At 38.0% G+C, this 14,072-nt stretch overlaps 1 long non-coding RNA gene across 2 annotated transcripts in view; it reads right to left on the reverse strand.

The window, feature by feature from the left end:
* The window catches only part of LOC136019425 (uncharacterized), a 168,511-nt gene extending 154,777 nt beyond the window's left edge, over positions 1-13,734 (reverse strand). For both annotated transcript variants that reach the window (XR_010614868.1, XR_010614869.1), the window contains exon 1: positions 13,630-13,734. This is a non-coding gene — a long non-coding RNA (uncharacterized LOC136019425). The remainder of the gene's footprint in view (positions 1-13,629) is intronic.
* Between the last annotated feature and the right edge of the window lie 338 nt (positions 13,735-14,072).

Raw genomic sequence — 14,072 nt, forward strand, 5'->3', positions numbered from 1 at the left:
CCTACATTAGACATTATGAAGAAGTTCTTCACTGTGAGTGTGGTGAGGCCCTGGTACAGGTTGCCAGAGAAGATGTGGCTGCCCCATCCCTGGCAGTGTTCAAGGCCAGGTTGGATGGGGCTTGGAGCAACCAGGTCTAGTGGAAGGTGTCCCTGCCTGTGGGGCAGGAAATTGAAGCAAGATGAGTTTTAAGGTCTCTTCCAACCCAGACTATTCCATAATTCTGTAATAGCACCTGCATTCCCAAGTGGGACCTAAACCACAAAAATCACTTTTTTTTTTTTCTTTTACAAAGTTACTTAGCCCAAAACATTAGGATGGATTTGAGAAACCTTAAAATAGAGAATGATTAGGCTTTAGATGTTAGGCATTAGATAGGCAGATTAGATAGTGACCATCAACAAGGCAACACAGTGAAAGGAATTAGCAAATTCCTTTTTGTCAAGACAAAAGCTTGTTACAGCACATGATAAAAGTTTAGACCTATGAAACTATGTCCTTTAGATGCATGTGAAGTCTGAACCAGCATTCCTGGCATATTCAAGGAGCATTCAGCAAGGTCCACAAAGGTGTTTAAAGATTTGAGTGATCATATTTTATTATGGGTACTATTGCTACTTCTTAGGAATAATATGAAGGATTCCAAAAAACTGAATGTACAAATGTCAGTGAAGTTAAGCCACTATTTAATATTGAAGATGATAACTCCCTCCCTGATTTGGTTGTGGTTTCACTTTCTGGTTAGGAACATTTCATTATCATAGTTATTTTCTTACATTATAAGCCAGTGCCACAAGCACTACTAATACTTTTAGCTACAAAAAATATGTAGAATCATCAGTAGCAATTACAAATTTAGAAAGGTTGCTAACCTCTGTGCATCCCAGATTAAGGACATCTCAGTATTAGAGAAGACCTACAGAAGACACACAAGTGCTTTACATACATATAGCAAGGTTCTTAGGCCTCATTATAAGAAACCAGTTTTGTGTCATTTCATTATCAATCTTAGTCAGTACAAAAATCCCTCTGATCTCAAAAGCATGTATGCAAGATGACTATGCTGACAAACGTTAAACATCAGGAAGAAATATGTCCTACCACTACCACATACCCCTCTTACTATCACTGATTTTGTAGGTCCTGAATTTTGATAGGGTTTTATTTCTCCTCCTTTTTTTGCTCAGACACTTCATTAGTAAGAACTAGACTTCAAGAATGTCAGTAAAAAATGCCCAAGGGCATCAGATTTTAGAACTGCATAATCGTTCATAAAATTTAACTAGATGACAATCTCATGTTTATACCTGAATGATAAAGTCTGCTGGTGACCAACCAATATCAAATTGGAGATGATGACTGGAGCCCACAAACAGCATTTTAGCAGAAAGGCTAATTCTCCTGAGAAACTGAAACTCTATTTAAGGTAGTAATGGGCCATTGCTACTATCAATAACAATCTTGAATGTCTGACAGGCCTGAATATCACACTCATCAACTGACAATTTATTGCTGATTTTACCACCTTTGACGACTTGACAAAGTAACAGAACAGTTGATTTATCAACTATAACCTGAAAAAAAACCAACCCAAACTAGTCTTAAGTCATAAGGAACAAACTGAATTTGTAGCACTCATGTATTTGGTATGTACTTAAGGTTCCTCACAGAGAAAAAGGAAACAGTTATTTTGTTTGAGTGTAATAGCACCAGAGGGGAACACCGAGAGAAAAAGTATGTCTTCTAGATTCTCTATTAATCTGTTGAACAAAAAGGAAACTAAATGTAGCAAAAGTTTGGGGAAAGAGGATAAAAAAGGAACAGGAACAGACAAAGAAACAGCAGCTTAGAAGAAAACCCATTCTCTGCATCTACCAGTAGGTAACTGGTAGATTTTCAGAAAATCAGGAACAACTCCCAGGAACATGCCATGAATTTACCATTTGTAGAATGATGGTATTTTTATCTGCCTGGAATAAAAGCACGCAGACTTAGTTTGCACAGTTAAAACACATTGCTCCTAGAATAGGAGTTCAGTGTTCCACATTCACTAAAACAGTGTTACCTGTTTTGAAAGAATGCTACAATAGCCCATATCTCATTTGAATTGTTAGGTCTATGACACGTCACTACTAGCTGTTGGGCTTGTGGGTTTGTCTTTTTATCTCCTTAAGCAACCCAGGGGGAATAACACACTAGCTCATGTTTTCCAGTCAACTCTTGCTTCTGAAAGGCATGTCTAAACCAGTAGCTTTCTCAAGCACAATTTATTGTTGCACTGCTCTACACTTTCACCAGCTAAATAAAATCTTACAAAAATTAAGCTAGGTTTCTACTACAAATTAAATACCAAACACTTCATTCAAATACATGAAAATTCTCAACATACTGGCCCAGTCCAGGGAGATCCATCTGAATTCACATTGATCATCTGACACAATTTAATACTAGTTACTTTGCAGGTGACAATTCAATATAACAAGGCTTTCAGTTTGATTGCTAATATGGGACTCCTTCATATTCATGTCTTCTTCATATTTATGGTTTCAAAAACTAAAAGTCACAGCTCTTAACAAATGAAAATAAACAGCTAAAGAAACACCGTAAAGCACTTGTGTTAGTATTTGACTGAGTGCATTTTATGTGTATAAATGAAAAATTGTCTTGTTTGCCCTCCTTTTGGGGTGAGGCTTGCTTTGCTCTTAGACAGTCCCACTCTCTGGAAACTGCACAAGTCAACTGGCAAGTTTGTGGTTCTGTCTCACTGCATCCAGTGCTGCCATCTCCAACAAAGTAAATGGAAATAAAAAGAAGCAAAAGTAGTTCTGAAAGTTGTAACAAGAGCCATTAAGACTGGCTGAGAGAAATTCTATGCATTTCTAAGTATCTCCTCTCAAGCAGCACCAAAGCAGAAACTGCAGCTAATTGTACTGGAGATGTCTTGGGCTTGATCAAATACAAACATAAACAGTAATTCTAAATACTGAAAGGCAAGGAGAGCCTCTGCTTACAGAAGACCTTTTGTTTCAAAGAAACATTTCAAACACTACAAATTTACTAACTGCAACATCAACTCACTCATTCACAAAAGCTCCGAGTTCTGTGCAACAGAGAGGGCCACAGACTTGTTCTAGGTCCAATACCAAAGGCAGCAAATGCTATAAAACAATAGAAACCACTGCCCATTATATAATCTTGACTAAAACACAGACATAGAACTATCATCCACACAGCTACTGCAATAAATGAAAAGCGTACATGAAAAGGTATTTTTCTATGTCTTTAAATGTTTCCACCCATCATCTTCAAGTGAGAGTTCACTATTTTGTCTCAAATCATTAAATGCATGCTACATTGTACATAACTAGCTCATACTTAGAATTCTTAAATTACATCCTATGCTTGTATTGCACTTTTACACTTCTGTCATTTTTGTCTGTTTACCTACTCAGCACTGACAGGAAGAACATTTTTGCATGTGTTCATGTGCAATAGTTCTGTTTCCCACTACAGTTCAGGAAAACGCTGCACAGTACTTTCCATTACACAGTCTATAAAGCCTCCTGTTGGCTTCACATGTATGAAGGTAGCCTTGGGAGCTGCAAAAACTAACGAGAACTGACATGACTGTTAGCAGTTTAGCAACTCTCTGAGGGGAGGATGCCAGCACACAAGGAGAAGAATTAGGTTCCTTACATTTAGCTATCATCATCCACAAACTGCATTTCCATAATGTAGACTAAGTAAGCACTGTAACCACTCCATGGTTGGGTCGCACTAGTCCATCCCATCCTGCCCCTTCCTGCCCCCAGCTTCTACCCTGAATCCTCAGGGATCAAAAATATGGATCTCTGGAATTAAGGCAAACATTGTCATACCTACTAGTTCATGTTGTCATGGTACTTTTGTTTCTTTTGAACTACACACAAGATGACATCTCATTGCATTCACAAAACTGGTCCTGGGGCACACAGTATGTTACTACCTGTCAAACTAATCCTGAAGTCTTTGTAGCATTCTAATAAGATACATCAATAGTCTAAATATTCAACAGCATTAATATTTTGTTTCTTTAAAACCAATGAAGTACTAGCAGAGAAGAACAGGAACCCAAAAAGATTCTGAAAGACCTTCAGTACCCTGCGGTACTTCCCAGTCCTGCCATGTAACCCAAGTGTCCATGCTGTGGAACACAGAGGCAAGAAACACCCAATGCTAGTGCTCATGCCCTGCATACCAAAGGTCCTCTCTAAATTTGGAGGCAAGGACAGCTAACAGAATTTATCAGTTTCCAGCACCTTACAGTGCTCAGGTATGACATATATCAGAGTACCTCAAAAACAGCATCAGGCCTTCAGGGTACTCGGAGCAATTTGATGTGCACTGAACTTAAGACTGATGCTTGACAGGCTGTGTGTGATTATCTGTTAAGGAAGTGGGGGGAGGGGGTTCAAAGTTACCTCTCCAACACATCAATGCAGCTCAGTTTTTCATTTCAGTTACTTTTCTAAACTTCCTGTCACGAGACATTACTGCACCCATTACAGTAAGATGTGTGCGTCTCACCCCGTAGGGCTCTGTGTGGAACAGAATACATTTCAGATAATGATTACTACAATGATGCCTTATTTTTCCTGAATATATTTTAGTCTCTAATAAAACTCCAAAAAGGATTCTAACCGATTCCTGTGATTCGGTTTGAAAGATTTATCTGGGGAGAGGAGGAAGACTGAAATGATTTTTGTTTTTTTTAAGTCATCTCAGCCTGCAAACAACTTCTCAAGTAAAGTAAATTAGCAGCAGTCTTCCTTGTAACCAACCTTCCCTGGTTATTAACCTCTGGAAGCACAATGTTACGAACTGTGTTGGAATCACACATCACTGAAAAATTGAATTCAAAGTTATCTTGGATTGGAACGGCCCTCGGGAGGTCTGTAGTCCAACCTCCTGCTCAAAAGAGGCTCCAGATTCAGATTGGTTTGCTTGGGAGTTGGCCCTGTTGCTTATTGAAACCCTTCAAAGATCTAAAGCCCACAAGCTCTGCAAGCAACCTGTGCCAGCAGTCAACCAGCCTCAGAATGTATCAATTTCAATGCAGAAAGCAGGTTGTCAGCCTGCACGTGTGCTTTTAATTGCTCATATGGAATAATCACATCATCTCATGCAATGGCACTGATACTCCTGAGGACTGTTCAGCCAGTAGGTGGGTTTTTGGGGGTCATAATGTTATGCCAAAACACTAGTTATAGTTGAATGTAGTGGGGTTGGGTGAAAGCACCAAGTAATGATTTACTGAAGAAAATCCTGCATGTATCTTATAGAATCTTTTTAGCAGTCTGACACTTGTAATTATATCCTTTCCCATCATAACATGGGATAACTAAGCTCTGACAACTCTATTGTTCTGATTAATGTAAACAAAAGGAAACAATGCTGCTCTATCTCAAAATCCTTTTTTGCAAAGCAGACTTTAATAATTCAGTCTGAAAAGTTACAATTTCATTTCCACAGACAAAAATTATTTCATAGAGCCTGGACTGAATTAATTTTATACTTGTGGGAAAAATCAGCAAACAAACTTTTATGTAACAGACTGAAATAGGAACAGCATTGTTCAGACATTGCAACCGCATGCCAATTACCATGGTGTAAGTCTCTGGTGAAATATATTTCCAATTTTCAGAGTTGAAAGCCCTTCAATAATGGTAATTAAAGATGCTCTAATGCTTAAATTCCAAAATACACCAGGGATGGAGAAAGAGATAAAACAATTTCCAGTGGTTTAGCATACAGCTGATGTTGCAAAAGCGTACTGGGACACTAGCAGGGAACACCACATAGCCTCATTTACGGGCGCTCTCTGGAACATCTGACTGCTAAACCACGGCTGGGACTTGCTTTCATAGTTCAATAGCTGGAACATGCCAAAATCCTATCAGAGACGCTCCTAACAGTCTGCTAGCACAGAGCTGGGTCCCAGCACCCAGGACATCTCCAAGGCACGTCTGAATTGAGTCTATGTTCAGCACTTATCTGCAATTTTTCCCATTTTGTCCTCAGCTGTCTCTGTGTTATTCAAAATGTGCATTCTACATCCCTTTCTATGTCTAAATTGGATAAATGAAGTGATAGATATTAAATAATATCCTCAATAGCACAACTAAATTTGATTTAAATTAGTAAAAAAAAAAAAAAAAGAGTCGGCAGGGCAGATCACTGATCACCATTAGTTCAAGTCTTCCCTTTTAATAGAATAAGCAGCCTCCAAATTGAGAAAAATTACAGTGGAAGTAAAATGTGGTAACTGAGTTCATGTCATAATCTTCTTCAGTGCACTAATATTTCAATGGATTCTAAGGCAACCACACTAAGGCATGTTTAACTTCTCATCCACATTAATTTTCTTTCACAAGCAATTGAAAAGCCACACAGAAAGAGCAAACTACCCACATTTTATCTGCTGAGCGGTCACTTAGAAAAATGAAGTAAGAAAAAGAAAATTAAATCTATACACTTGCAATTTGTATTTCTACTGTATTAATGTTCAAAGCTTGGCCCTAGTTTAGTACTGCTCTTCACAAAGCAGACTACAACCTGATTTTATCCTTATCTTGATTTTTATCAAGACTTCCTACATAGAATTACAGCAGCATCTACTCCTCAAAGCTGGCATCCAACACTACAGAGACCAAATACCTTCCAAGTAAGTTGTATGAAAAAAAGCAGAACTTACTCAGTATTGCCTTTCCCATCTTACCAACCCACACTTCCCCCCTCCATACACCCAGAACTCCTAATCTGTAAATGCAAATCTTTGTAAACTGTTGAGCACACCAGAAAGCAGGGGACTGCTATTATGCCCAACACGAAGGAGGATTTTAATTGGCATAGCCACTGATGTACAGCGATTATGTTTCACCTTGGATATTTTTGGATAGGCAGAATCATGACTTGCCACTGCTGCCAAAAACCATGAGGAACTTTAAATACAGTAATGCTGTAATGTAATTCCTCATGCAAAATCCACTGGGCTGCCACTTATATGGTCTATATTATGAACAATCTGGTCATGTTGTCATTTAACCTTCTATGCACATCATGTGGTTATATAAATGTAAGAAAAGAATTACTCTATCTCAGGTCAGGTAATTTTAAAAGTTTAGTGATACTAGCAGGTTGTGTAGCACATGCTGTGAAATCCTCACCGCACTGCCAAAGGCATCCAGTGGTAAGCTAAAATTCACAACTTCATTCAGAAATGGTAAAAAGGCTTGAAAAACAGACTACTTCTCTTTATAGAAAAGTTAATCTTAAAACATACAATATGAGAAAAAACATGGAAGAAACAAAACTAAAAATTAACAGGAGAAAATTGTTATATACCTTAACAACATAACAATCATAACCAATCATCCAAGACTCACAGGAGCACCATTTCCATGCACGAAACAAGGACTGAATGAAGACGAACTCGCTACACTGAGGAAGAATAAAAGCCAAAGAAAGTGAACCTCTTGAGGGTGCTTAATTCCTTGAGTTGGATGCTTTCATGCTGTCCCCAAATCTGTCATTATGGCAACTAACATGATTAAGGGCTAGTTAGCACAGTTGCTACCTTAAGACTGTTCAAGTTAACAAACCTGTTTTAGAAGATTTAACATGACCAACTTCCTGTCCCAAACAACAGAATGAACTTGGAATGGTTTTCCTGCGCTCAAAGAAATAAAGCCAAACAGCACAAACAACTTAAGAAACAACATAAAGAAACCCAAGTGCATCCAGAAGTGTCCAGAGAGAGCAGACAGGACTCCATCATGCCTCATATAGAACAGGGAAGTCATGTAATTTATAAAGTTACATTTATCTATTACAAAAACTTTTCTGGTATCTGAATGCCTTTCATTTGCCATATTGCCATTTGGTTTTACAGGAGGTATTACATTTCATGAAATTACATGTAACATGTGATACAGTAAATTTAAAACCATGGGAGAAGGTTTACTTCCAAAAGTCCCACTTAAAGGTGCCTTGGAATTATAACAATCCTGTAACAGGTAAAACCCATGGATTTACAAAGATGATTCACATCTGCCTAAATATAAAATTTATACCCTGCATTTTTAATACTAAATCTAAAATAAATATTACAGTACTTACTTCAAATATGAAGTATTTTCTAGCAGTAGCTCACAAAGATTTCTAATCTGATCTTAAAGTAACTACATCCATTTATCTTTGTTTTGCTTCATATGAATGTCTTATTTCTACAGCACTACCCACATTTTATGATTACCAGCCTTTCTTCAGAGCTCTGCAGCATTTTGTTATTGACTACTTCTCTATGAGGTTTTATTGTTCCATCTGGCATTTTAATTACAGACCCAGTATCAATTTTGCATACTTGCTGAAAAAGGAAAAAAGCCAAGCTTAATACTGACTTCACTGTAAATTTACATCATGGCTCCATTAAAAGAATTAATTTTTAAGAGAAGTCCAGCATTAAATATGTTTCCTTTGTAATACAGAAGTATAGCTTACATATTTTTGGATAGGCAGTCATAACTTGCCACTCCTGCCAAAAACCATGAGGAATTTTAAATACGGTAATGCTGTAATGTAATTCTTCATATGTTGTTGTCTCGGAGAGCATTAGAATAAGTATATTAAATGAAGGATAACATTTGAAAACTCACCACTGTCAGTTTTACAGTGGTAAAACTAAGGTTCGGTTTCAATGAATAGGTAAGAAACTTGGTCAGATTAACTAGGTGACCAATTACACAGAGGTAGGTGTTTCTGAGACCAAATGTAGTGCTATCTGCCTACCTTCCATCAATCCAGCACCAGGTGCATACTGGACATAGTGACTGGATGCTGTATTCTGAACTGTGTGCAGCAAAGAGACTAACAGAAATCAGCAAGAACCCACTGTACCCCCTCTTAGGCATTTCATTAAAGGTTCAGAGCCTACTCATAACATTTGCAGACTTGATACTTTTGCTTATATGGAAAATGCTAGTGATTAGTTTCAAACGTCCACAGCTGAAAATCTGCCACATAAATCATCACATGGAAAGCCACGTCACTGCAATTTAATCTGGACACATGAGAAGTCCACAAGATAAAAGAAAACACAAGGAGTGTATCAGCAGGTATACTTAGCTGTTAACTACCACAAAGCTTCTCAAAATCCTTACAAAATTCATCAAATAATCATACAAGAGTTTTCCCACAGCATCAATATACACACACCCATATACATAACTTCAAAACCAGTACTATTCAACATGCCTCACTCTGAAATACATTAATATTCTTGGAAAAATCCAACCATTTGTTTAGAACTTTCTACATGAAGCACTATATTTGAAATATTATTTCATGCTGCTTGAAGTTTCATGTACTGGCACATTATCCAGTATGATTTGACAGGTATAATTTGACAAAATGTAGGATGTAACATGCCATGCAGGACATACTCTATTCAACTAATTTACTAGTTATGTGTTGTCTCCACAAGAAGTGCACTGCCCTTTAGAAAGTCAAGTGATTTTCTTAACTTTCAACTTTTGTTCCTTCATAGGCAAGTCCAAATTCAGAGACTTGTGTAATTAATTGCACATCTGCAGGTACTTTAAGATTTACACACAATATCTACTGCCATAAACTAAAGAATCCCCCCTCCCCACAGTAAAATATTAATACTGCTGCTATAAATCAAGCGGTTTATGACTGAGACTGCTGATTTCATCTGATCAGCAGGGAAAAGCAAACGATGACATGAAATCAAAAAGCACTGGCTTTGCTGAATTTTCTTCACTGACTCAGCAGATTTATCTACTCAAGGACAGAAGGCAAAAAAGAGGCAAGGACTCCAACTCTCCTTTAAATAGAAATTACTGACACAATTGAGACACTTATGCCAACATAAAGTTGAATTCAACAGGACCCTCTGGAGTTCTAAATCCTCTGTACAGTGATTCTAATGGGCAGTATGTGCTTTCTTTCAGCCAAGCTGACAAAGTGAAATTGAAAAATACGCAGGTGGGGATACATTCACCCCTCTGCACCATTCAGAAAATAAAAATTAACTATCAGTTCCTTGTTTGTCCTGTTCATTTATTATCAATTTTAAAAACTGGAGCAAATGCATGATCTAGATTTCCTTCCATTACTACAAATTCTACTGAGGGTTATGTGGAATTGGGCTAACGCTGAAAAGTAATTTTTATTCTCTACCAATAATTATTTTCAAACATAAGTAAACTGCAGAAAGCGTTTGCTCTTTTGCTTTAGGGCAACCATTTAATGATATATTTTATTATTAAAGTACATGCTGCAATATGAAAAGGCTTCCCAATTAGTGTCTTTGCTCCTAACAGTCATTCTATTCCATATTATATTTACAGAAAGCTTATTCTGTCATTAACTCACTTCTATGAAAATCCCAAGTCATACACCAAGCAGAGGCTGGGAATACTAAAGCAAGTCATCCCGGTGATAGGTAGAGGAACACAGATCAGAGCAGCATCCACCTTCATTTAATGCAACAGGAGTTCCTACCTGCACACAAACTGTCATCTGCATCAGTGCAGCTTCATCACAGCATCCTGATGGAGGGGCTGCATGCACATAACAAAGGGGGCTGCGCTGTTTAAGAAAAAGTCATGTTTGGTCCAGGCAGACTGCTGGGGTGCCTCACTGCAGCCCTCATTCCTTTGTGGTTATCAGTTTGGGCTTTGTAACATGGAATCTTGACTCAGATGTCACCTCTTACAATGCTTTGTTCTGAGAATCCCTACATAAGCTCTCTTCCCTGAGACAACAGTGATAGTCTGATGCAAGGAAGCTAGCTTAAAGAACAGCAGCAGGGGGATGGTTTGAGACTCTGTGCAGCAGTATTTCTGAATCAAATTATCCTACTCCTAAATAAATCATCTAAAGTTCGAGGGTTTCTCAGTCACAACCTAAGCTATCACTCCCAGTAGAAAATTCTGTATTATTTTCTTTCACAAATAGGTTATTCCAAATAGAAAAAGGTTTTCTTTTCCAGATATAAATAACTACACTTTGTTCTCACTTTTGGAAAGAAAGCAAATAAAATAATGCAATATTGCCCCTTTTAAAATGCAATGTAAATAGTACATAGAATATGACAGTGTCCTAATGAAAACGACTTGCATGCAAAAGAATATGACAGTGTCCTAATGAAAATGACTTCCACGCATCTATGATCTTCTATTTACCAGGAGCTACAAGCACAGATGCTCTAACAGCTCTTCAGTGGCACCAGTGTACCACCACCACAGTGGTCCTTTAATTTAGAGAGTATATAAAGTTCAAAATTAAAGACACCAGAACATCACAGACCAAATGACAAGGGGATTTTCTGATTTTTGTTGAGGAGTGATCCTGGGAGACATGTGCACGAATACTGGCTCAACAGCTTAACTTCAGCCACACTTTTCCTGCTCCCTTTACTATAACATAATTATTGTAAAGAATTTTTCCAATAATTTCTTTGTGTAGATAGGTTAAGAAAAACCCCAAACATATTTTATGCTCCTGGTAACAGCCCTGCACAAAAGGAAGAGCTAATCTTAGGCACAGAAGATAACAAAAAATGAATACTTCTCTCTTCAATATCACTCTGTTGATTCCCATACTTATCTCTTTGAATACAGGCAACTACCTAAAATCATTACCCAAGCCTCTAGTGACAGGTGTGGAGGGGGCAGGCAATGGTGAACAGCATAAGTCATAAACATTTGTCATCCTAGTCCTTCCGTGTGCAGTCTTTTAATGGTAGAAAAGCATTTTTAGTTATACATAATATTAGTAAATAAAGCCAAACTGTAAAGTAGCTACAATCACAACCTTGAAACAGAGACAAGAACACTAAACTGTCACGGGAGCACCACCTTCTTCAAAAGCAATTCTACCAGAACACTTGCATGCACTAGTAGCATATACTATGAGGGCACATAAGTTAGAACCTTCATTTCACCTTTCTAAGAACATTAACTGGCAGCCCCTTTTTTAATCATCTTCCTTCTACACTGGAATGTTTCCTTTTCTTGACAGAACTAAAAAAGCATCCCATTTTTGGAGTGCAATGCTATATTATGGGCTTCTATGGTGATATTGACAAAAACTGTTAGCTATTTACTAGCAAAGACTGTCCCAGCCTTCTCACTTCTTGCAAACATTACAGCCCAAAAAGCCATTTACAGTGACAAGTTCTGTCCCAAAACTGGTTTATGGGTACAACTTCGGACACATGAGCACAAACACCACTGATTTATCAAATGCAAATGTGGTAAAAGCACAGAAAAGTTTACTGTAATAATGAATACAAAGGTTCTCTTAAGTGCATTATGTATTCCTATAAATAGCTCATTAAAGCTATTTCATTTTTTTAAGTCAGGCTATCACATAATTTATAGCCCACAACGCCTCTCCCATTATACTGAATTGCTCCATATAGACTTTCTCAGAACTACCTTCTGAATACAAAAAGAGCACTCGCAGCAGTAAGAACATTGCATTTTTGGACTTCAGATAGACTAGAAAGTTATTATCACCTGCTTTAAGTTACACGATCTTCAGTTTCTACAACTTATCACACTTCTCCAGTCTAAAACCAAATAAAAACCACATACAAAATATCCATCTTGCTCTCTCGTGTTTAGACTCCTCTGAACTTAGTAGCCTGTTTTGTGCTCACTAGGGAAGTTTTCCAAGTTATCTGGGCACATGATTAGATTCAAGACTAATTCTGAATTGTGCTCTCAGTGATTTGTACCAGTTCTCAGTGATTGTCTGGAGTCACCTCCCTCCTCTTCTGTCCAGTCTAGAAAAACACCCATGTAAATAAAATAACATACTTATGTAGAAAATGGCCTGAGAATTACACCACCACATAGCAAGCAGAACACTGTATGAGGCTGCAGTCTCTCAGTAAGACATCCCTCAGAGAACATAGCAGAATAAAGAAAAAAGACAACAAAGACAGTAAGACTTGTAGCAGTGTCTAGTCACATATAACAAGGTGGGAGGAAGAGTAATTCATCCACATCTTCTGATCCTGTGTTCTGTAGCTTCTGTAGAGCTCTACAAGAACACAGCAGTCTTTGCTCAGATTTCAGTCCTTCACAGGTTTCTTAAGTTTACTTAGGAAACCATCCTGGTATCCAAACTACTGTCTTGTCAGCTTTTGGTTTGGTGGGTTTCTTTCAGCACAGATTTAGTATCTCAATTTGAAGACGGCCCATTAGAAGTTTGTGAATACAAAATGGCTGATACTATTTCTGTGAAGTTTGGGCAACACATACTGAGGAAGAAGTCACGTAACATAGGTACATGTTATCAACACAGAAAACCCTCAGGTCTTCAGGAAACAGCATAAATTAATTTCTAAACATTCAACAGCAAACTTGAGCAGGCTATTAAAATGCAAGAGGCACTCAGACTGCTCCCACATTGAAACCATTCAGTAATATTGCACACATATCTACTAAAATTCATAATCTACCTTTCTTTCTTGAACACTCTCAGAAGTTGTACTGTTGCTGCTTGTTTTCTGAGTGAGTTTCATAAGCCTTATCGCAGAGCAGCATCCGTACTTACCATTTAAACACGAGAGGGCACCCCAGGCTTTCACAACTCGCCGGACTCAAGGGAGGTGGGAGAGCTGAGCATGACTGAAAAGAAAGAACAAAAAACACCCAAGGTTTCAGCAGGTGCCTGTTATTTATTTAGGCATTTGTCTTGACACCAGCACCCACCCGCTGAGCACCTTTTTGCAGTACAATTAACTTCGGAGACACAGCAGAAAGCTTTCAAAGTTAAATGACCCAGTAAAATAGAAGTCGTCAACAACATATCAAGACCATAGGGAGGATTTCACCTGTGTCCTGTCTCAAGTGCTCCTCATCATTTCAAAGGTTAAACTCAGGTTGGAATCAAGAAACAGCCATCAATTTATAACGGCTTATTACCAGCAGTTTGTACTCCTGCCTTCTAGCATTATTTTAGCTAAAACTCGAACAGTCCACGTTTTTTAGGAGAAG

The sequence above is a fragment of the Lathamus discolor genome, chromosome 9 (assembly GCF_037157495.1).
Source record: "Lathamus discolor isolate bLatDis1 chromosome 9, bLatDis1.hap1, whole genome shotgun sequence".
Classification (NCBI taxonomy): Eukaryota; Metazoa; Chordata; class Aves; order Psittaciformes; family Psittacidae; genus Lathamus; species Lathamus discolor.